Below are 23,625 nucleotides of genomic sequence, written 5' to 3'. Positions count from 1 at the left end.
GAGCCACTCAAGGCTCAGGTAACCAGGGCTGGCCGAGGCTTGCGCTGCCGGTAGTGGCAGCAGCAGAGGTGTGATGGGGGCGTCGCCTTCCCCTGATTGTTGGGTCACCTCCCGCCCCTAAGGGCTCCCAGACTGTGAGAGGGGGCAGGCCGGGCTGAAGGACGCCCCCCTCCAGTACATGAATAAGTAAACAAGTCCTGGTAGTTCAGAGAGAGGGTCAGTAAGAAATAAACAGGAAAATTATAATTTTTTCAAATTGTTAGTTGTTTTTTTCAAAAAGAAATAAACCAATACATAGTTTTCAAAAGAAAAATGAAATAATGTTGACATAATCTAGTTACTAGGTTCTAAAACTTACTTCTTTAAAGTTAAAAATATCCCTAGTCAGTTTGGCTGAGTGGATAGAGCATTGGTCTGTGGACCAAAAGGTCCCAGGTTTGATTCTGGTCAAGGGCATGTACCTTGGTTGCAGGATCCTCCCTGGACCAGGCAACCAATTAATATGTTTCTCTCACATCGATATTTCTCTCTGTCTTTCCCTCTCTCTAAAAATCAATGGAACAATATCCTATGGTAAGGATTAAAAGAAAAATAATTAAAGTTAAAAAATACTCACTGGCCAGGTAGCTCAGTTGGCTAGAGTGTTGTCACTATACACCAAGGTTGTGGATTTCCAGTCAGGGCACATGCAAGAATTAAATAATGCATGCATAAAAAAGTGGAATAACAAATTGAACTCTCTCTCTCTCAAATAAATAAGTAAATAAATAAATAAACATATATAGATATATATAGACATAGATATAGAGATAGAGAGAGAGATAGATAGAGATAGAGATAGAGATAGAGATAGAGATAGAGATAGAGATAGATAGAGATAGAGATAGAGATAGAGATAGATATATTTTTATTGATTTCAGAGAGGAAGGAAGAGGGAGCGAGAGATAGAAACATCAATGATGATGAGGGAGAATCATTGATCGGCTGCCTCCTGCAGGCCCCTACAGGGATCAAGACCACAACCCTGGCATGTGCCCTTGACCGGAATCAAACCTGGGACCCTTCAGTCCACAGGCTGATGCTTTATCCACTGAGCCAAAGTGGGTAGGGCAAACATATTTTTTTAAAGTTAGAAAATACTTTGCATAATAGTGCTGACTTGTATCTGTGCACATTAGACATTTGAATGTTTTTCCTGCTTTAACATCTGCTTAGAGACTATTTAATAGCAGAGAAAATCCTCTTCTCTTAATTATCAGACAATATTCATTCTCTCTTATTAATGGGTGAAAAACATTCCTGTTCTTCTTGCCCTTTCTCCATAGGTAGACAGTGTGGGCAAAGTTCAGCCATAGCAATGACCAAAACGAAGTTAACATGCGAATATTATAAAGGTTAGATTCTAATCCTTGATACTCAATTAAATATTAAATTTTGAAACATATATTACAATATTTTGTCTTTAATTACATTTAGCTGTATATATTTCTTTCCTTCCGATTACTAAGTACATTGTATGTAAATATATTTCCAACTTCAATTATGCCAAGCTATACATGAATATTGACATGTCCCTTAGCACTCTAGGCACCGGGTCTATTTTTGAAATGAGAGCTAAGGGACAAGTTTCCTCTAAGATTTCCTGGAGTTTGGTGACTCTATAAGGTAGCTTTTTGGATGACTCAGTCTATGTGTTATATATATGAAACCACCCACATCCCTTTGCTAATAAGTAAGTAGCCACAATAGTCTGAGCATGTTTTCAAATGGAATACATAACATTCCTTTTTCTTTTATCCAACTATTTGAATAAAGTAAAGTTAACCTAACTTTAAGTGATAAGTTTATCACTATAGTGATGAAGTGCAGGTGTTAATTCATAATTGCTAAATCCTTCTTTTGAATTATTTTTAAATCTTACATTTAAAAAAGTTTTTTTTTTCAAGCTATAATATTCACTCCTCCTCCATCTTAGAATCTGAAACTTACTTCAGAATGCATATATGCAATACCTTTTTTGGTAACTCTACTCAAATTATGAATAAATTATGATACCCACATATATGGATGAGGGACTTCTAGGCACACTAAAGGCTGTTTACTTACTTAATTTCCATCAATGCCAAGAAATGTAATTAAAAGGTAGTGAAATGTATGCATCAAAAACCAAGATTCTGAATAATTATCTTCAGCATCTATGGTTTTCTGCTTTATCCTCCTCATCATCACCATCAACATCATCATCATCTACTGCATTTCTTATCTTTACTCCTTGTCTTGCTTAGTTTTATCTTGACATTCACAAAGAGAAGAGGATGTGTGAAAAGGCATTACATGGAACAGCCTGTTTGTTCTTTCTTTGCTAATGGTGTGCTTTCCATATTCCTTAGGCCTGAATGTTTGCCACTGACAATTAAGCAGGTGATAGATGAACTCTTGGTTTTTCTGGGATGTAAAATCAACTATACAGAGTCTGAAAATATCAACATGCGATATGAATAATGTGTCCTTGCAGACTACTTTGCATTTCTATCAGCCTCAAATTGGTTCTCATTGTTGAGCCATAAACATGTCACAATATTGTTTAACTGTCACAAAATGTGTTTTAGGCCAACCGCGCTAAATATAAAAATTCAATATTATTGCATAATCATATTTTATTCATGAGATTATAAAGTATATCAATTAATACCTTTGAGTGATAGAATTATAGTAACAAAAGTATGGCAAATATATATGTGCATGCATACACGTTTCAATACATGCCAATATACTCTAAATCATATTTCTAGCACTATTTGGTGCTTTCTCAATATTTATTGAATGAATTCATACATATTCAATGCATGCCTTTCTTTTAAGGTCTAACTTATTATTATTTATTTTTGGCAATATTGACCTCTTTGCCAAATGGAAAAAGAGTTATAAAAATAAGTTGCATACATAGAATGCAAAAATGCACACATTTACCTTGGGAAATGTAGCACAATGCTAACAGAGGCCAAATAAAGGCAAAATGTATTATCTTAATTTATTCTACATATATATATATATATATATATATATATATATATACTTATATATATATTTTACAATATATATAAGTATATATATATATACTTATATATATATACATATATATATATAAGTATATATATATACTTTATATATATATATACTTATATATATTTTTATATATACATATATATATTTTACTTTTGGTACTTCAAATAAAAAAGAGTAGAGGAAAACTAAAATATTATAAATATTTTATTAATAAAAGCATATATGATAGAAATATAAAATATTCATGGAAAAGAGACACATGAATTTTAAAGTTGCTCCTATATAATATGGGATTGGAAGGAATGTTGGATGAGGCTTTAGCTGTAGAAGATGTGTTTTGCTTCACACACACATGCACACACACATGCACATACACATGCACACACACAGATAAAGGAACAAATGACAAAACACCGAATGGTGACCACATGGTGTCTCATTATTTTGCTATACTCTTTCAGATATAATATAAAAATCAAATACGTTAGAAAGATAAAGCAAAGAAAATTCATGATAATGTCAGAAAATGCTAGTATGTTTATATAATATATTTAAATCTAGAAACAGATATATTTATTATAGAGGTAATTTTTAAATTGTCTGTGAAAAAAAATTATCAAAAACAACAATTATTTCTTTGGAAGTCTGGTTTTACATATTAAGTAGGGATTTTTTTTTTAATCCTTATTGGGCATTAGGAGCATTTTTATGGAATCAAGTCAAAGTATTTGAAAAATGTCATCAGGATATGAATATTTATACTGGGAAATAAAAAAGCTTAAATGAGACATGAAATTTGAAATGGAAAATAAAGTCATAAATTATCAATATTGCAAAGGCAGTAGCTATGGATGTAATAGGTGTATATTTAAAGCGTACATTTTGAAGATGGAGACAAAAGTGTATTTCCTGATGAATTGGATGAAGAGACTGAGAAAGAATGAAATATTAAGATGGTGAAATTTATTGTTTTTCTTTGTTATTAATTCTGTGCTGCCATTAATTGAGCTTAAGAAATTCTGGAGCAATTGAGTTTTTCTTTGTGGGGTGAAAAAGAATACAACTGTAAATATGCCAAAGTAGGGATATCTAAGTGGAGAGGTCCAGTAAGCACTTAAATATGCAACTTTGAAGTTTAGAAAGGTTTGTATGGAAGATATAATTTCTGGAGATATTGTGCACAGACAGATAAGGGTTAAAGCCATAGCACTTGAAGAGAAAAGACAGTGTTGTAGATGGTGCCAGATGAGGTTCTTGATCATAGATTTAAAGTGAGACCACTTATAAGTTATAGAGAGAAAGTTGCATTTGGACAAGGAGGTGGAATTGGTGAGATAATACAAGTAGATGAGAGCATAGCAAAGTAGATGCAACAGACACTTGTTTCTAGCTTTGTTCCATGTACTCCTACCATGCTCCCCATTTCCTCATATTTGCTCAGCAGTACCACCACCCTCACTCGTGCTTGAATTAATACTAGAATAAGCTTGCTTTTTGGTCTAGGTTTCAATTTTCTTTTTTGAGAATTTTTATCGGTCACATTTTATTTCTAATACGGTACACATATAAATCCTAAAAATCTACAGAATGGAGACACTAGTACAAAATTTAAAATATATAAATACATAAATATCACATGATCTCACTCATTTGTGGAATATAATGAACAACATAAACTGGTGAACAAAAATAGACCCAGAGACAGAGAAGCATCTAATAAACCATCATACCTCAGAGGGCAGCAGGGGTGGGGGAGGAGGGGGATAAGAGATCAACCAAAGGATTTGTATTCATGAATATAAGCATAACCAATGGACACAGACACTAGGGAGGTGAGGGCATATGCTCGGGGGTAGAAGTGGCCAGGGAGAGGTCAATGGGGGAAAAAGGAGATATATGTAATACTTTAACCAATAAAGAATAAAAATAAATAAATATCTAAATACTTCTATTTATTATACACTTATACACACGCACACACACACACACACACACACACACACACACACAAATTCCTCTCCTCTGAATTCCCAGTAGCATTACTTCTGTCACCTTATTCAGAAGACATTTGTATTAAAGGTTGTGCATTCATTTGAATTGCCTCATGTATTAAAAAATAAGTTATTAAAACCCAGGGACTATGCCTTTCACATATTTTGACCATATCTTTTATATACTCTTACTTGCATTCAATTCTTCTTCAAAACATCTTTTTAAAGAAACCAAGATTAAAGACATCTGACACTAACATGTGATTCCATAGGAGAAAACATGATGTGCCCAGCATCATGTTCCTGATCATGTTCTAGAAATAGAATTACTCCCGCTTGCATTATTAATCCACTTTGCCAGTGGTCAGCACAGTTAGCTACTAGTTCTTGTGTACCCTGGCAGAAAATTTTCCAAGTTATTCTTGATATGGTCAATTCCTTTCTTTGAATATTTTTAACAAATGGATGGTAAATTGAAATTTTGTAAAAATACTTGACTTGACATGTATACTATGAAAACAAGTCAAAACATGGCATTGATTGGGAGTGGGAACAATGGACTTACTGATTGATGGCTATATTCTAGATCTTCATCTGGATGGTAGTTACAGTAACATAAGTGAATCCTATGTAATAAAAGGTTAATATGCAAATTGACCGAAGAGCGAAATGACCAGTCGCTATGATGTGCACTGACCACCAGGGGGCAGACACTTAACACAGGAGCTGCCCCCTGGTGGTCAGTGCACTCCCACAAGGGGAGCACTGCTCAGCCAGAAGCCGGGCTCATGGCTGGCAAACACAGCAGTGATGGCGGGAGCCTCTCCCACCTCTGCCGCAGCACTAAGGATATCTGATTGCTGCCTTAGGCCTGTTCCCCTTAGGAGGAGCGGGGAGCGGACCTAAGGCATCAGTCAGACATCTCCTGAGGACTTCCGGACTGCGTGAGGCCGTAGGCTGGGCTGAGGGACCCCCCACACACACACACAAATGTATGAATTTCATGCACCGGGCCTCTAATATATTTATAAAATTGATAAAGTAAACACAAAATTTTTACACTTTATTATTTTTATATCTAATAAAAATGAAGTCATATGCAATAATAGACTAAACAACAACAGTAATAATTGTGAGCTAGTTACCTTTGAAAATATTCTCAGCAGTAAGCTGGAAGCAGAATAAACAGAACTTCCAGTGGCACAGGTTTTTTTGGTTGTTTTTGTGGTCAGATCTGTTTGAGACCTAGTTCTGCCATGGGTTCCTGGTGTGTATTTGAGAATTGCAATTAATCTCTCTGAGCTATGTTCTATCATCTTTAAAGTAAGGATAGTGAAATTCCCTATCTCAGAATTGTTGTGATACTTAAATAGATGACACAGAGCATTTACTGGTATATGAAGATATGGAAAGAGTGCAAAGTTGAGTTACTATCTTTGTCTTTTGATTTAAAATAAAAACATTAGCTTTGGCTGAAAACTGCCATCCGCTTAAACAACTAAATAGTAAGTATATATGTTAACATTTTATATAGCATAAAATTAACTGAGATGTTTTCACTAGTGAAGTAAGTTCTCATAAAACCAACAAAATAGATATATGAGCATAGAATCATAATCACAATATAATTGATGTATCTTAAAAAATACCTAAAAGCATTAATCTTCTTAGAGTCAATTTCATAATAATGAAAAGCTGCCAAGACCCATATAATATTATTTCACCCTTATCAAATTTCCAATCTACTCAATGTATTTCATGTCACTCAAGATGATGGAGTTTGAGTTCTAGTTTGTCAAGATGGAGCACAAAACATGTTCTCTGTCACCAAGGGACTCTAAAAGTGGAAAGAATCAATGTGCCCTTAATACTTCATTATTTTTCGTGGAAAATCACAGTCCTTGAGGTTTGGGTTGTCCTGTATATGAAAAGATACTCCTTCAAAAATTTTAGAGAATAATTTAAGAAAATGTATTAAACCCTTTTACATTTAAGATGCAAAATAAGATAAAAAAGCGTAGTTTTCCAAGCAAGAGACTTTCTCTATATTTGTTTAATATTGATCTTCAAACAAAGGATGTAGCATAATGCCAACTGAAATCATTTAAAAAGTTCCTTAGATGATTGTGCTTATTTTTTAAGTTTATAGTTTCAGACTGTGAAATATATTATGTAGAATCCACCACATTTTTTTATATAGTTTTGATACCAAAAAAATGTGGGTGTTGTTTGAGCCCCAGTTCTTGCCTTGTGAAAATTGAAGAACGAAGTCATAGACAAAAACAATGAATGGGAGCAAAGTTTATTGAGAGAAACAAGGCCTGGAAAAGGTGATGCTGGGTTCTAAGATCAGGCCAGTGTCTGGAGCTTCCTTTTCATGTTACAGCAGGGAGTAGTTTAGCACCCAAACTAATTAAAATCTAATAGTCCATGTGTGGAGGCCCACATGGCCCTAAGCTACGTGGATACTGGGATGTGCTCCCCCGCCACAGGAATGAACGTCAGGAACTCCTTGCAAGCCCGGGAAAAGAGAGAGAGAGCAAGAGGAAGGTGTGCACCTTTTAATTTAGGGGGTGGGTAGTCTTGCTAGCTCCTAACTGGTGTTTTCAAAGAAATCTGCCTTAGCAATATTCTTTAGATTAGTTTATACACCTTACTGCTTGTGATTGGTTATCTGCATGCAGCCTATCTTAGCAATACCTATATTTTAAAGTTCACACCTCTCTCCTGAGTGCCCTTCCTTCCCCGCCCAGTTGGGGTGCCTTTAGTAACTCCACCTAGTTGGATTCCTAGTTCTACTTCCTTTCCCTTGGCCCCACCCCTATCTACCTAGCTTCCTTCTGTCTCCTCAGTTTAAAAAACAAACCCAAAATATTTTTATTATTTTTGATAGTTTCAAATATTATATGAGTAGGAGTTTTAACTTAATATATAAAAGTGATTATCTGGCTTTCTTTTGAAAAATATTGTAAAGTTTATTGTGAATATGAATCATACTATATTCAAAATACTTCTCCCCTTATAACAAGAAAAGTCTTTCCTTTTTCATTTGTAAAAACAAAAAAGAATGTGATATTCAGGAGAATGGAAACAGAGGTATTAGGTAGGCAAAATCAGTCTTTTGCAAACAGTGGCCAAGTATACCACCGTTTTTCATGACTTAGGAGGCTGCTGCTTTCACCGGTTCATTTCACCATGTACCCCTAAAACATATCCACCCAAAACGATAAGATCCATTGGCAAATATCAGTCTATCTATTGCTCATAAGGAAGCACCTTTTTTCCCTTAAAGAAATTTGGTATGTAATGGAGAAGAAGGTTAACTTGCTAATTTCTAAGAATCCAAAAGTGTCTTAGGGGTGCTCTCTGCTTTGTTGTTTATTTTAAGATTTCTATCTTTCCCAGCACTCTCAATCATAGTAATTAAGTGAGAGTATCTATTATTATGACTATAATTATGTTTACATATAAATATATAAAGCTTTGGCACATTTGCATGTAAAGATGTAAACTTTAAATAATTGGCATCATTATGTATTTACTATCTAGTGGCAGTTATATCAGTTGAAGTATGATCTGCTTTGCTAAAATAAAAAATGTCCTGCCCTAGCAAGGTGGTTCAGTTCATTGGAGTGTCATCCTGTGCACCAAAAGGTTGTGGGTTTGATTCCCCTTCAGGGCACATATGTAGGTTTCAGGTTCAAGCCCCAGTTGGGGCACATATAGGAGGCTACTGATCCTACTGATCTCTCTCTCTCTCTCTCTCTCCCTTCTTTTATTTCTAAAAGCAATTTAAAAAAATAAACATACCTCAGGTGAGGATTTTAAAAAGTCTTTAAAATCTTTGGTCACAGCAATTAAGTTTTATTTCTTGCTCATGATCATGTCAATTGTAGATTGACAATAGATCTGCTGCATAGCATCTTCATTCCAGGATTCAAATGACAAAATAGTATCTTTCTGCACATCTTAGAAGAGAGAAAAGAGTGATGGAGAATCGTACCCAGGTGCACACATCACTAATGGAACTAATACGGACTTTCCAAGTTCAACATCATGGGCATAGGCAGTAATCGCCCAGTGATCCATGAGGGGAAGGAATAATATCCTATCTAATAAAAGAGTAATATGCAAATTGACCATCACTCCAACACACAAGATGGCCAACCCCATGTGGTCAAAGATGGCTGCCCCATGTGGACACAAGATGGCCACCACAAGATGGCTGGCAGGGGAGGGCAGTTGGGGGGGACCAGGCCTGCAGGGGAGGGCAGTTGGGGGCGACCAGGCCTGTAGGGGAGGGCAGTTCTGGGCAATCAGACCAGCAGAGGAGCAGTTAGCCATTGATCAGCCTGGCACAGGAGTGGTTAGGGGGTGATCAGGCTGGCAGGCAGAAGCGGTTAAGGGCAGTCAGGCAGGCAGGTAGGCGAGTGGTTGGGAGCCAGCAGTCCTGGATTGTAAGAGGGATGTCCGACTGCCCATTTAGGCCCGATCCTACTGGGATCGGGCCTAAACAGGCAGTCCTATATCCCTGGAGGGGTCCCAGATTGGAGAGGTTGCAGGCTAGGCTGAGGGACACACACACCCCTGTGCACCAATTTCGTGCACTGGGCCTCTAGTGTGGAGATAATAGTATATCAACCATGGTGCTTTAGCAATCATTTCACTTTAGTTTACAAGTAAAAAAAAATTAGCCAAGAAGAACAGAAGAGACTGTCCTATAATACACCTATCCTATATAATAAAAGGGTAATATGCAAATCAACCGAATGGTGGAATGAATGGTCACTATGACGCAAACTGACCACCAGGGGGAAGATGCTCAATGCAGGAACTACCCCCTGGTGGTCAGTGTGCTCCCACAGGGGGAGTGCTGCTCAGCCATAAACCAGGCTGATGGCTGGCAAGCACAGTTGCCTACCTCCCCGGCAGCGCTAAGGATGTCTGACTGACGGCTTGTGTGGAGCAGGCCTAAGCCATCAGTCAGACATCCCCTGAGGGCTCCAGGATTGCAAAAAGGTGCAGGCCAAGCTGAGGGATCCGCCCCCCGACACCGAGTGCACGAATGTCATGCACCAGGCCTTTAGTTTAATGATAATTGTCCTAACATGCACATGTAATCATGGTTTCTTCTCAAGATTAGTACATATAAACATAAAAGGTTTTAAAAATATCCACCATATTTCTGTGACAGAGGGAGGAAGGAAAAACTGGGAGAAAGCAGATGGCATAAAAATGTGTCTTTGGATATTATTATTAAATAAATTACTGATAGCAATATATCCACTTTGAATTTGGTTATATATTGAGTGAATCACCTCTACTTATTTTCATGTCTAAAATAATTAGTCCCTGGAGAAAAATAAATTCTAATGAGAAATAAATATTTGGTGGGAAACCATATGCTCATATGCAAATTAGTGCTATAAACTCTATAAACTCTATAAACTCTAGAAATCTTTCAGCCTTCTATTTAAACTCTACCTCCTTCAAGGGCAGGCATATCTTTGAGCTGCTGTATTTTTCCAAACTATGATGAATTGTCATAAGTATTCATATTGTTATTTAACTCTTGTATGTATTTTCCATATGTTCAAAACAAGTAGATTTCATATACATATAAAGAAAAGATCATGATTCCATTTAACCCTGAGCATAAAACTGGCAAATAATTAACATTTTGTAAATACTGATTTAATAGTTAAAATTGTAGACTGTGCATTAAAACAATAGTCATTTCATACTGTGGTTAGCTATAAATGCTGATTAGCCCCTTACAAGGAAAAATAAAAATTATTCTTCTCAAAACTGCTCACTATTTTTCAATGATGTTTGATATAAATTATTTGCTTGCAGTTTTTAGAAAAATAAAATTCAAAGAAAAAAAGATAGAAATTGTGTTTCTCTGTAGGGTTTTTCCCTTGGAAGTATAGTGGGTAGATGAAGAATCATTAAAATAGGTTCACAGATATGAATTTGACTCAGTTCTGCACAATATAACTGTATGAATCTGGTGAGATATTTGACACACTTGTTTTAGTTTCATCATTGAAGTAATCAGGAAACTAAGGTGGGATACACTTATCTTAAAGCATAAAGCCACACATTTCTTGTTCTCCTAAACAGTGTAGCGATGGACAATTTTTAAAAATTTCAAATTGCAATGTAAAAATACCAATACATATTTTATTCTTGCTATGCAAGTAATACCATTGTAGTTATATTTTACAATGAAAACTTAAGGTGAAATAAATAATGTTATAATCAATATAATAATGAATAGTGTTTTCATGAGTTCTTATCTTAATTTAATTCTATTTTATAATATTAGCTACTCATTATAAACACAGTGAAATAGTCAATGACAAGATAGAGTCTCTATATATTTTGGCAGATACATATTTAAACAGAAAGCATTTACAGGTTAGAATTGGAGGTAAATAAAATTCATTAAATTCCTTTTAATAAGTCTCTTATTATGCACATGTCCCACAATAAGTACTTTGTCATGTATTACCTTATTTAACCAGACCTGCTTTTCAGCATATACTACAAACAACCCTGCTGTGCTCTCTTCCATCTTCCAAGAAAAATCCTTTTTGCAACCTCAGTTATCTCTGCCTATAACAGTCCAATCGCAGGCTTGTGGATAAGATGATACTCAGTTCATAATCAACAATTCAAGTCCCAAAAGCACTTAATGTCCATTGATCAGATTTTCCTTTTCTCCAAAGATCCCAGTATCATTCTGCATGAGTTTACTCCTAAGCCTTAGGGTTTTCTACTGTGATTCACTGACGGACCACTCTAGAGCTCAGTAGAACATCCCTATTTGCCACAAATCCTTTGTTGACCTGTTTCATGCATACAAGAGCAGAGTAGCTGCCTACAGCTTCTGGACCTCCTACAGAGCTTCCCTTGCTCTAAGTCCCACTCAAAGATGGCAGCCTTCCTGGTTTCCAGTAAACCTGTCAGAGTAGCTCATTCAAACATGGAAGGTCTCCTCTAAAATCCAAAGAGGCCCACTGGGGGCTGTGCTTCTGTATTAATGACAGGCCATGCAACTGCAACAATTTTTTCTTCACTTCAGAGGGCCTATCCTGACATGCTGTTGGCCACAGATCCACTAAAAACTTCAATGAGCCCAGCTGGTGTGGCTCAGTGATTGAGCATTGACTTATGAACCAGAAGGTGACTGTTCGATTCCCAGTCAGGGCATATATGCCTGGGCTGCAGTCTCCATTCCCAGTGTGGGATATTCAAGAGGCAGCTAATCAATTAGTCTTTCTCATCATTGATGTTCCTATCTCTCTCTTCCTCTCCCTTCCTCTCTGAAATCAATAAAAATATATTTGAAAAAGAAACTTCACTGAGAGTGTGGGTCCCTGAATTTCTTTTGTGGTTTTCTCTCAACCGCTCACATAATGTGTGTTGCTAAAAGATCTAAGCTACTTGTTTTTCTTCTCTCATCAGCTCCAGTGTCAACAAAGTAGTGAAGCAGTGTGATATTCTGCGGGATGTCAAGGAGATCAATAATTTTAGCAGACTACTGCTGAAAGTGGAATTGGCCTCAAGCTGAGGTGTGGAACTGAAGAATACTGAGGATTGCCAGGTAAAGGTGAACTGCTTTTGGTCATCCTTCCAAAACTCTATGGAGATAAAAGCATTTACTAAATTAACAGCCACTTATCTGGCCACAGATTTTATTGATTTGCTTCAGTGTATATGCACATTTGGAACAGCAGCTTAAATTGGAGTCACCTTCTGATTATGATAATCTATAATCATTCTCCAAAGTTTGTCTGCTTCCTTTACAAGTGAAGTAGTGGGAGATGGGGTAGAAATCACCAGATATTGACAATAGATTAAAATTGCTGGCACCTATTTAGTAATAAATGTATCCAAGATTTGACATATTTCTGATATAAAATGATACTCAGTTCATAATATCTAGACAGCTCACTATCCTTATTTTTGCCATAAATGAGTGGAAAAATTAGTATTAATCTTATAATTTATAACATTTATTGTACTATACCTGCATTTTCTCATATTTTCTACATATTTTCTTTTAATCCTGTTAGATAACTAATAGCAAAAATAAAGAGAATGCATTGACTATAGAATAGATTTCTTATAGAGAGTATTATGTGATCTTAGACTGTTTTATAGTAAATGATACATAACATAAGGGCAAAATGTTCAAAATACCTTATAATAAAATAAATTTTAAAAATTACAACTAAGTCATCCACAAGAAAAATACTGTCATTATATGGCCAATTTAAAATCAGATAATAAATTTATTGTAGCCGAAACCGGTTTGGCTCAGTGGATAGAGCGTCGGCCTGCGGACTCAAGGGTCCCAGGTTCGATTCCGGTCAAGGGCATGTACCTTGGTTGCGGGCACATCCCCAGTGGGGGGTGTGCAAGAGGCAGCTGATCGATGTTTCTCTCTCATCGATGTTTCTTACTGTCTATCCCTCTCTCTTCCTCTCTGTAAAAAATCAATAAAATATAAAAAAAAATAAATAAATAAATAAATAAATAAATTTATTGTAAATTTATAGGATATTATACCCTGACTTTTCCATGCCTCAGAAAATATTTTAAAGCATCATATACTTTAGTCAATATAAAATGCAAAGTTAAAGTGAAAAGCATGGTACTCAGCAAATACACAAAATAAAAGATAAACAGTTCTTAGGATGTAGAAATTAAAATTGATTCTGATGTCCAATTAACCCCTAACCTGATGAATTCATAACTTGAGGAAATATTCAGCATATTAATGGTTTTAACTTCCTTTTATTAATCAAACAGTTTCCAACTACAAAATGAATCTCTGGAACTGATTAAACAAGGACATTGTACAGTTTTGTTTTGTTATAGGTTTCAACTGGACAGCAACGAGCAAAATGTTGAATTAAAAACAATCTCCTTACTTATTCTAGTATTTAACTGAGACAAAATAAAATATTGTCTAAGCCATTATACTGATTTGATCAAGCTTAATTTTACTTATGAGGACAATAATTAAATGCGTTGATCAGAAAAATTTAAGATTAGAATACAATTTAAATATCAGAAAATATAAAGGAAAATAGACTTTTAAAAAATGTTAGTAAATAAATCAAATTTCATAGCATATTTTTATATATTAAAATTTAATATTCAGAATATAATTAGGAAAAGTATCATGCAGGTCTTAGAGGAATTACTCATGGAGCACATGAAAATATGTAATCATATGTTATATACAATGTATTACAAATTTTTTGAGAAGAATATTTCTACTCAAACTAATATATTTCCAGTCACTTTTTTAATTTGATTTTTTAAAAATTAGTACAATTTGTAATAAAATTAACATTAAAAAGTAAAATAGCCCTGGCTGGTTTTGCTCAGTGGTTAGAGTGACAGCCTGTGGACCAAAGGGTCATGAGTTCAATTCCTGGTCAGTCATGTAACCTGGGTTGCAGTCTGGATCCTCAGACACCTCGTTGGGGTGTGAAAGGGAAGCAACCAGTTGATGTGTCTCTCTCACATCAATGTTTCTCTCCCTCTCTCTTCCTCCCCTCTTCCTTCCATTCTCTATAAAATATATATATATATATATATATATACATATATATATATATATATATATATATATATATATATACACACACACTCAGGTGAGGATGAACCTAATACTAATAAAATAAAAAAATAAAATATAAATATAATAAAATAAAAACCTACCAGTTAATGATTGTTTTGCTGTCCTAAGAGATTTAGGAGAGTAATTAATATATAAATATTGGTACTTAAAACATGATTTATAATCCTTTACAAAGTAGTTTTTCTTTCTCTGATATTTCTAAATACTATTTAATTATTATAGGCACATTAGATTAGAAGAAACTACTCCACTTAACTCTAGAAAAGATGTACTTTCTAAGAAATAATGACAAATATATAACTTATTAAAATGTTCATTAATATTTTTTTAAATTGCTGGAAATCTCCTTTTTGGTGTTTTGAAATAGATTTATAATAAAGAGATAATAGATCTCTCTACTGGGATCATAATGAGAACAAACATTGTAATTTTTTTATTTCAGCATTCATCCCAAATCTTACATCTGTTAACTTTAAATAAAGTACAGTTTTCTGATTTTTGTCTTCTACTCATTATTTTTATTTCTTTTTTCCAAGACATTATTTTGATTTGGATACTATTGTTAATCTTCTCCAAAATTCTGCTTATTTTACATAAAATATTTTTATTTCTCTTGATTAGCCATATGGCAAAACATTAATAATGGAGTAGAACATCTTAGCTCGAATACATTCTCATTAAGCCTGTTCTGTAATCAAAAATGTTTCTTGGCTAGTTTCAACATTTCCAGTAGCATGCAATCCGGAATATTACCTACGTGCCATCACATCTGTCTATAAATTAATGTGTTCCCCTAACTGGAACTCAGGCTTATGGAAATGGTTGGGCAGTTAGAAATGAGCTAATGTTTAATTCCTGTATTTACTGTATTTGAGAATAATGAACTGAGACTAATTAAATTCTTATTATGAACTAGTTTCTCTGTGATGATACTACCTGCCATTTTAGAACATGCATTTCTGCCATTGCCTCAGTGGAAAAACAACCCTTAACCTGTGGGTTTTTCTAAAGTATTTCTAGAATTTACACGTGCTGTTAGCATGTACTGAAAATTAAGTATAGTTCTAATTCTGAGTCAGAATATATCATGTAGCATTTATGAGAGAGATAATATGGAAAACTTGAACCAAAATACATAAAGTATGGTCCTAAAAAGAGATAGTCAATTATGGCTTTGCAAAAGCCATTTTGAAGCTGAAAAGATTGTTCGTATAAAAAGCTAATCTGTTTCTATTACTGACTAAGGTATGTGATAATTATATTTATGTTATCAAGGGTGAGCAGGCAATGGATATGAAAGAGATAAGAACAAATGAACCAATTTCAGTGTTATCTAAGATATATTTGCCTTCCACAGGAAGGCGTTAAAAGGAAGAGCAATGTTGTTATTCTACTGTGAAAAGAAAATTATGAAATTTTAAAGTTGTGCCAATAGGAGCAAAGAGAAGTGGAGAGATGGGTGAAATTGATCACTCTAAGCAGCTGGTTTCAGTAATTCAGTCTGCTCAAAATAAATGTTTATTACAGAAAGTCAGTAGCTCATGCAACATGCTAATTTTTGAATGTGGGAGCTAACTTCCCTTCAAAACATTTTATCAGAAAATATTTTTTGAGCTGGTATGCTATGAAAGAAATACCTTCCGTTTTTAGATGAATGATTACTAACAACAGGTCAGATGTAGTTCATTTTATTTTTCTAATATTGGTATTCTCATTTAGGCTTGTTTAAGCATAAAGCATAAGAAGAATAACATAGTTAACATAAAACCATGCATTATGGGAAAGCACAATTTGAGAACAATTACACTATTCCCACATTAGAAATGCAAAGCTCGATCATTTCTACATTATTACATTCACATTTATAAAAGGTCTCAGACTTAAGGTATGTGTTTTGATAAAAAAAACTTTATTTTTTAAATGGTCATGTAAAAGTGCATTTGAATTCCCAACTGTTCTCACTACTGAGAAAAACATCATGATTGATTATAACCATAAGAAAAATGGACAAATCAATCTGCATTGCTGTAAGTGTGAAGAGGATGAAATTTGATAGTTTAAAATAATACACTTACTATCTCAAAAATATTTAAAAATAGTAACAGCATAATATGTTGTAAAAATGTGATACTCTAACACAATGACATATTAAACTTTGGGACATAGTCAAAAATTTCCAAACTGTTTCCTTAAAAATTTTACTAACATGCTATGCAATTGAAATGAAGTTCTTGAAATGTACTCTCTGCTATGGTCATCCGTAGTAGTAGTACTAGTGAAACCCAAAATGTGGGTGTTTGGAGTCCAGTTCTTGTCTTGCGAAAATAGAAGAATGAAGTCACTGACAAAAACGATGAATGGAACCGACGTTTATTGAGAGAAGCCAGTCCTGGGAAAGGAGCAGCTGGGGTCCCAGGAGCAGGCCAGTGTCCAGAGCTTCCTTCCCGTGTTACAGTCTGGAGCAGTTCAGTAGCCAAGCTAGTTAAAGTCTATTAGTCTAGGTGTGGAGGACCACATGGCCCTACGCCAGGTGGGTGCAGGGATGTGCTCCCACACCACAGGAATGTCAGGTATCCATTGTGAGCTGCACAGCGGGAGAAGGAGAGCAGAGAGGAAGCCTGCACACTTTGACGTTAGGGGTGGAGACAGCCTTGCTAGTTCCTGATTGGTTCTCTGTAAGCTGTGTTAGCAATATCCTTACATTGTAAAGTTCATGTCTATCACGTATGCACTCTTCCTTCCCACTCCAGTTGGAGTGCCTTAGTAACCTGTCTAGCTGGGTTCCTAGTTTTACTTGCTCCTCCCTTGGGTCAGGCCCCTATCAACCTAACTTTTGTTTTATCTCTCTAGTATTGGCCACCATATCCTGACATATAGCACAGCCATAGAACGTTTCTATCATCACAATAGTTCTATAGGACAGTGCTATTCTAAAACATCTATACTAATAAAAGGGTAATATGCTAATTAGACCAGATGTCTTCCGAACATCCATCTGGACGTCCTTCTGCACAAAGTCACGGTGGCGGGGGCCGAGGCAGAGGCAATTAGGGGTGACCAGGCCAGCAGGGAAAGGCAATTAAGGGTTATCAGGCTGACAGGAGAGGGTGGTTAAGGGTGATTAGGCCAGCAGGCAGAGGCGGTGAGGGGTGATCAGGCAGGCAGGGGAGCAGTAAGGGGCAATCAGGCCAGCAGGCACAGGTGGTTAGGGGCTATCGGGCAGGCAGGCAGAGGCAGTTAGGGGCAATCAGGCAGGCAGGCAGGTAAGCAGTTAGGAGCCAGCAGTTCTGGATTGTGAGAGGGATGTCTGATCGGGCCTAAACTGGCAGTCAAACATCCCCCAAGGGGTCCTGGATTGGAAAGGGTGCAGGCCAGGCTGAGGGACCCTCCCCCCCATGCATGAATTTCGTGCACCAGGCCTCTAGTTTTAAATATATATAAACAGCTTCCTAACTTACCTATATTATTTTGTTTGTAATTTATTAAATAATGTGAACCCAATGGAAAAATAATATTAGATCATAATTTGTTTTTAAGAAACCAAATACATAGCTATTTTGAATGCAAAATCTCACAGAAATGACATTCATTTTTCTTAGCTGTTTTTCTAAGTTAATTCAGAAAAAAAAAAGTAGGTAAATTAAGTCACTATTGATTACACATCTCTTAGAAATGAGACTCTCATTTTACCTTATCTCTCAACTGCAGTAAAACTTAGACCAACTAATCTTTGTTCAGTGACAAAGAGAATATTATACAGGGTGGGGCAAAAGTATAGTTACAGTTGTATGTATGAAAATAACACAATAATAAGTAAATAATAATATAAGAATAAACTGTTTCTCATACTCACAATTGTAAACCTTCTTTTGCCTCACCCTATATATTTTATATATATATTAAACTACAAAATGTGTACAATATAAGTGTATTGGTTTTACGACCTAAAAAAAGTGACTTAAAATGTCCAGACATCAGTTTACTTAGCTGAAAAATATAATCATTATATCTGTTTTACTGAGTCCAAAAGTTTTTATAAGTATTCGTTTATAAATTTTTAATTATATGAGTATTAAATTAAGTCAGTGTTGTGGCTCTGACTGGTTTGGCTCAGTGGATAGAGCATCAGCCTGTGGACTGAAGGGTCCCAGGTTTGATTCCGGTCAAGGGCACATGCTTGAGTTATGGGCCTGATCCTCAGTGGGGGCCGTGCAGGTGACAGCCAATCAATGATTCTCTCTCATAATTGATGTTTCTGTCTCTCTCTCTCCTTTTCCCTCTCTGAAATCATCAAAATATATTTTTTAAAAATCAGTGTGGGGAGGTTTTTTGCAAGGAAGAACTTCAACATCACATTTAAAGTACTCAGGAATAAAATCTAATAACATTATTAGTCAAAATCAGCCATGCCCCTGATTGGGGTGGTGGGGCCAATTGGAGGCAGCGCTGGCTGGGGGGAGGGGACATGGGCGGTTGGCTGGCCGAGGTTGAACTCCCAGTTGAACTTCCCATTGAGGGGACAATTTGCATATTAACCTTTTATTATATAGGATGATTAAGAATTCCTTTTAAAATCCTTTAGATTAAAAGCATATTTATTTTAACCATACATCTACAATATCACCTGATGCTTTCCCAAATACGCATTGGTTACTGAGCAGTCCTAACAGCATGTATGGTTTATAATGGGCTTGTGATCAGCAGTGGGTATGGTATTTTGTCAGTTTCCCTTCAGGACATAGATTGATGCTTTTATCCTCTATGAAAGCCAGCATGATCATTCAGCAAAGATTAAACCTTAATTTTTTTTTTTGTAAATAGAGTATGATATTAATATTGGAAGCTCTTGGAAATTATTTAAAACTTGTCATGTTTTCTGCCCTCACTGAGTGATGATTGATGAGGCAATATTTGCAATGTGTAATAGGTTTCATGAGTGAAAGCTGTTGAATAAGTAATAGAGTACAAGTTCTGCTTATTAAATAATAATTAATTTCAGATTTCTCCATTTTCTCTCCTTTCTAAAAATCTTGGAAAATCAAGTAATAAAATATTTAGAACATTTAAGAAACCAAATTAAGAAAAATATTTTTTTTCATCATGGAACTATTTTTTTAAATATTTTTTATAGATTTATAAGAGCAAGGGAGAGATAGAAACATCTATGATGAGAGAGAATCATTGATAGGCTGTTTTCTGCACTCCCCTAACTGGGGTTCAAGCCTGCAACCCAGGCATGTGACCTGACCAGGAATGGAACCGACCTCCTGGCTCAAAGATTGATGCTCAACCACTGAGTCACACCAGCCAGGTGATCATCATGAAACTACTGACAACTCTTGTTTTCTGTGTTGGTATGTCCCCTCCCCCCCATGCAGGTATCTTAATAATTAAATGTTTATATCAATGATTTGTTTTTACTTATAATGAATTGTGATGCTCTCCAATAATGAGCGTTGGTGGTTTTGTGATTATTCTTTAAATTGACTCATTTAAAAATCCCTTCTGAAATTAAATTCTGTTTTTCTTACTGATGTTTCTATTTGGGAGATATTTTGTTGCTATTTTTTTTTTGTGTGTGTGTAAGATTGCTGAATTAAAAAGTAAAACTAACTTAAAAAAAGGTATATTCTTTCTCTAAACCCTAATAATGTTAAGGATGTTTAACTCTCTTGAAAGATGGAACAAGAAAAATCTGGATTACAGGAATACCTACCCTCTGAAGTTCACAGTATCCCATAAAAAACAGTTGTTCTGAGGAAACATCTAGTCCCTCTAGATGGTTCTCAGATCCATGGGGCCAGATTATACCATTAGGCCAGGATTTGGAAGATTCTACTCTGGCAAACGTGAAGGGTTTAAGCAGTACAAATTTGTAGCTGCAGAATAGCCATGAGATACAGATTGCAGCATGGGGAATATGGTCAATAATGTCGAGATAGCTGGGTATGGGACCAGATAGGTGCTTGGGGCAGCGTGGGGACCACTCTATAGAGTACATGGTTTTCTGGACACTTTGCTGTGCATCTGAAACTGGTACAGAATGGTACTGATTATAACTGTGGTTGAAAAATAGAAAGAGAAGGAAGGAAGTTGTGGCAGGTTAAAAGGATATTTGTGAAATAATCTTAGTGTTGGATAAAAAGGTCCTTCTCTTTGTCTAAAAAAAATAGTAACTCTCCATTTACTGTAAGGATTTCTATATATTCATGGCATTGCACTATTTTGACAGGGTCTTCCTTAGGCATGATTTGATTAAGCCATCGTTCAATACCTGGAAATTGCTCTATGAATTGGTTCTTAATACCCTTTATAACTGACGTTTTCAACTGGATGTAATTGGATACATTTTCTTTTTCATCAAATTTCTTGAACATGATCCAAGGTAAAGGGGGCGACGATGGGGAAGGGCCCGGAATGGGGGGGGAATTGAATTAGCATGGGTCCAGCAGATTCCCTTACAGGAGGAAGGCCAGCACTGACAGGTGGAGCAGTCTTCGTTCTCGGGAAAGGGAGACAGTCAGCAACACTTACTGGTTCTCAGGGAAATTTGACTACTTCCGGTCCTCTGAACACCTCGCCCACTTTTGCTGGCCCTTTTTGGGCAACCTATTGCTCTCCAGAGCAGGTAGCTGAAAGGGAGGGACTTGAGATGGAAGGGAAAATAGAGAAATCATTCTAGTTGCTGAAAGAGAAGAATGAAGGGGGCCAAGTAATGCTCTTCTTCTTGAGGTAATATCTAAAATATGATGACGATGATGATGATGATGGTAATAATAAATCCTCAAAATGTTTCAGTTACTTGATAAGTTTATTTTAATATAGTTAGGTACCACCCTTTGTCTTAATTATTAATTTAATTAACATAATTTTAGGTGAATTCTTTTTCCCTCCATTTCATGTTCTTAATTTCAAATGCCCTCTATTTGAAGTCATTTTACGATTTTGTTTATTTATCTCTGCTGTTTTCTCTTGCTTTATAATTTTCTTCTCTTACTCTGATGTGCACCCATCAGAAATTTCAATTTCTTTGAAAGACTTTAGTTAGAGAAATAAAAGTTACAATTATATTTGTTTAAAACTGTCTAGAAGAAAAAATTGGCTGTCATGGGCATTCAAAAGTCATATGGAAAATGAGCACTCTTAGCAATTAAGGAAGAGATTGTTAGATGACCTCAATATGTCAGTGGCCACAGAACTACTGTTTAAATGACAGCAAGAAAGAAAGACTAAAACCTAGAACTTCTCTTTAAAATCCATATATATTTTTTTTCATCCCAGGAATACAAATCACAGTATGTCACACAGATTATAACTTCCATAAAAGCTTTTAAACATTTAAGTTATAAGAAATGTTAGTTTCTTGAATATATAACATTTTCTATAGAAAATCAAAACTGATCATTTAAACATATAAAAATTCATACTATTTATATTAATTAATCCAGCTCCACATATGTGTGAAATTTCTTTCAGCTCTGAATTCATTTTGTCTGTGTATGAATGAGGATGATCATCATGATCATGATAATCATAGTATTTGAAAACAATAAATGAAATATCAAATTTTACTTCTTCCAAAATGCATACCTTCAGAGAGAAGAAAACTAGAAGTACTTATTTCACCTTTTTGAAATATTTTTTAAAGTCACTAATCTCTAGCATGGAGATTAGTATACGTATTTAAGTTTTGAAAAACTTGAACATTATTTAAGATACCATCAGAAAGTGTGTGTGTGCATGTGTGTTTTCCAATTCTGATATACAACAGAAAAATAGCTGGCAGGCTTTGTACCCAGGCCTTTAGTGTGCGAAAACTAGATAAGAATATTGTAAATATAAGTGAACAAACATAAAAGATGAAAAAGATAAAAAGGGGCAAGATATGTTCAGCTTTATCAAGAAGAATGAAAATAAGCAATGTCATTCAAACTCAAAAGAATGATGTTGGTAGAGAAGAAAATCCTTTTTACCGACATCAAGGTTGACATTATAAGCAAAAATAATTAGCAATGAAAATGAAAGTTATAGAGTGCTCATCATTATTCCTCAAATATACACCAGCTAATAATATTAGATCAATGAGAAATTCTTGTGATGTATTTTTATTTAATTTCTTCACACATTTCAGACAAATTACAAATTCAAAATAACAGTTTAAAAGGTCAAGAGTAGTCCTGAAGCAATATAATATATTTTTTATAAAAGAGTATGAAGTGCCGAGTGCTAAATAAGTGAATATCTTACATCAAAATACTACATATTAATGTTCCAAATGACCTAATTGTCTGCAAGTACTTAAAATAAGAAATAGATAAACTATCCTTGAATTGGAAACAGATATTCTTAGATGACTTTAAAACCACAAATTCAACAGTTAAATGACTTTGTTACTGAGAATATCTTAATGTTCATAGATGGAATTAAATTGTAGTACAGTGATCTCACTATGACACACAATATTTGTAATAGATAACTTGGAAGCTAAAGAAATGAGCTGTTAGATTGTCAGAGGGTCAGTGAAGGGGCCTCAGAATACAGACCTGAGAGGGGGCTATGGAACTGACAATGGGCTCTGCCCCTTAGCTAGTGAGAAAACAAAGACCACAGTCCCACAACCACAGGGAACCAAATTCTGCCAAAATCATGTGAGTTTACAAGAGGGCCTCAAACTCCAGAAAAAAATGCAGCATGCCAACATTTTTATTATATCCTGTGAGGTCCAGAGCAGAGGGCCTAGTTGAACATCACAGACTCCTGACCCACAGAGGTGTGAGAAAAGGAAGGTATGTTGTTTTAATTCTCTAAGTTTGTGGTGACTTCTCTGTAGTAACAAAACTATTACAATTAGTGTATCAATAGGGAGAAGTTACAAGAGAGGAGAGATCATTGTGAACTCAATAA

This window comes from Eptesicus fuscus, chromosome 3 (assembly GCF_027574615.1).
Source record: "Eptesicus fuscus isolate TK198812 chromosome 3, DD_ASM_mEF_20220401, whole genome shotgun sequence".
Taxonomy (NCBI): domain Eukaryota; kingdom Metazoa; phylum Chordata; class Mammalia; order Chiroptera; family Vespertilionidae; genus Eptesicus; species Eptesicus fuscus.
The sequence above is the reverse complement of the archived record's forward strand: the minus strand, read 5'-3'. Positions refer to the sequence as shown.